This window comes from Octopus bimaculoides, chromosome 30 (assembly GCF_001194135.2).
Source record: "Octopus bimaculoides isolate UCB-OBI-ISO-001 chromosome 30, ASM119413v2, whole genome shotgun sequence".
Taxonomy (NCBI): domain Eukaryota; kingdom Metazoa; phylum Mollusca; class Cephalopoda; order Octopoda; family Octopodidae; genus Octopus; species Octopus bimaculoides.
In genome coordinates, this window is record NC_069010.1 from 1,080,802 (window position 1) to 1,082,359 (window position 1,558).

Here is a 1,558-nt window from a genome sequence, read left to right on the forward strand (position 1 = left end):
GATGGCTTGAATCTGTAATCTTCTAATCAGCCTTTTTCTTTCAGGTTTTGAGAACCCTAATTTTTCCAGGTTTTTGTTGAGGCAGTTCGTTACATATCCCAATGCCCCAACAATCACGAGTATGAATCTGAACTTGTATGTATGTATGCGTGTATGTATGTATGTGTGTATGTATGTATGTATGTATGCATGTATGTATGCATTGTACATGTGTGTGGGTTTGTATATGTATGTATTTGTATACATGTATGTATATGTGCGTATGTATATATATATATATGTGCGTATGCATGTATGTATATATGTATACATATGTATGTATGTATGTATTGCAATGTTATTATCAGTCCGAATATGCTTGATGCATGTTCGAACTGGGGAACAAGCTACTCACTGTGCTTCCACTTTAATAAGCTAATCATAGGACGATTTTTGATAAAAGTCTACTTAAGATGGATGCTTCCGCGACAGTTCTGAGTTATAAGTTTTTGGCATAGGCTATCTTAGACTACACTAACTACTTTGTCCTGCTCGTCATTGAAAAACTGAAGTGTGCCTTGAAGGATATTCCAGTATCTTTTTTTAGAGACTCCATTAGTGGCTTGATGTACTTACTTATTTCTGTTTTGTTACAATTTTTCTACAGGTGGCGCTCAGCGACATTCATTGAAGAATCTTTAACTGAAAATATTTACATGGACAGCATCGAACTGGGTGGATATGGCGCTAGTAGTGGAGAAAGAGAGAGAGGTGGTAGAGGACAATATGACAATGGTGGTAGTGGTGGTGGAGGTAAAATATGGGAAGGAATTGGTGTGTTGTGGTTAATGGTAGTAGAATCAAATCATCTTATATTTCAGGATTTGCCAATTGTATGGCGGAGACGTATTGGTGAGGGAACAGAAGGAAGAGTTACTATACGGGGAGGAATGTTTGCTAGTGTACAGGTAGGGAGTGGTCGGGTAGGAGGATTCTTAATGAGGTCGATATGGAAACCAGACTATTGTTCGACGGTTTTACCGATTGCATGGCACAGCCATATTGGTGAGGGAATAGAAGGAAGAATAATTGAACTGGAAGATGAAGTATGCGAAGCGGTTTGTATGCCACGGTGTACTCGAGATAATTTGCGGCACCTGTCTATTGCATGCAGGTGGGATATCCAAGGTGGATTAGAGGTAAGGGTTTTTGGGACGAACAGGATTAGGAGGGGGTGGTTTTATAGTGTGGATGAAATTGTAGAGGAAAGGAATGGCAATAGAATGGGAGGAGCTGCTAGGGTAGAGGGAAGAGATTCTATTGTATCGGGAGGTGGTTGTAGTGTAGAGGGAGGAGGTGATAATGTAGAGGGAGGGGATGGTAGGGTAGACGGAGGGGAAGGAGGGGTGGGTGGTAGGCTAGAGATAAGGAATGGTAATGTAGATGGAGGGCATGAAAAAGTAAAGAAACGGGGTAGTAATGTAGAGGGCGAGGAAGGTAGGGATGAGGAAAGGGAAAGTTGGGTAGAAGAAGGGGATGGTAGTGTGGGTGGTGGTCACGGTATGGCAAAGAGAAGAGA

At 41.5% G+C, this 1,558-nt stretch overlaps 1 long non-coding RNA gene across 1 annotated transcript in view; it reads left to right on the forward strand.

Annotated features, from left to right (window-relative positions):
- Window positions 1-1,306, forward strand: part of LOC128251291 (uncharacterized) — a 16,570-nt gene extending 15,264 nt beyond the window's left edge. Inside the window, exon 3 of the long non-coding RNA XR_008267064.1 lies at window positions 647-1,306. This is a non-coding gene — a long non-coding RNA (uncharacterized LOC128251291). The remainder of the gene's footprint in view (window positions 1-646) is intronic.
- The last annotated feature ends 252 nt before the right edge of the window (window positions 1,307-1,558 follow it).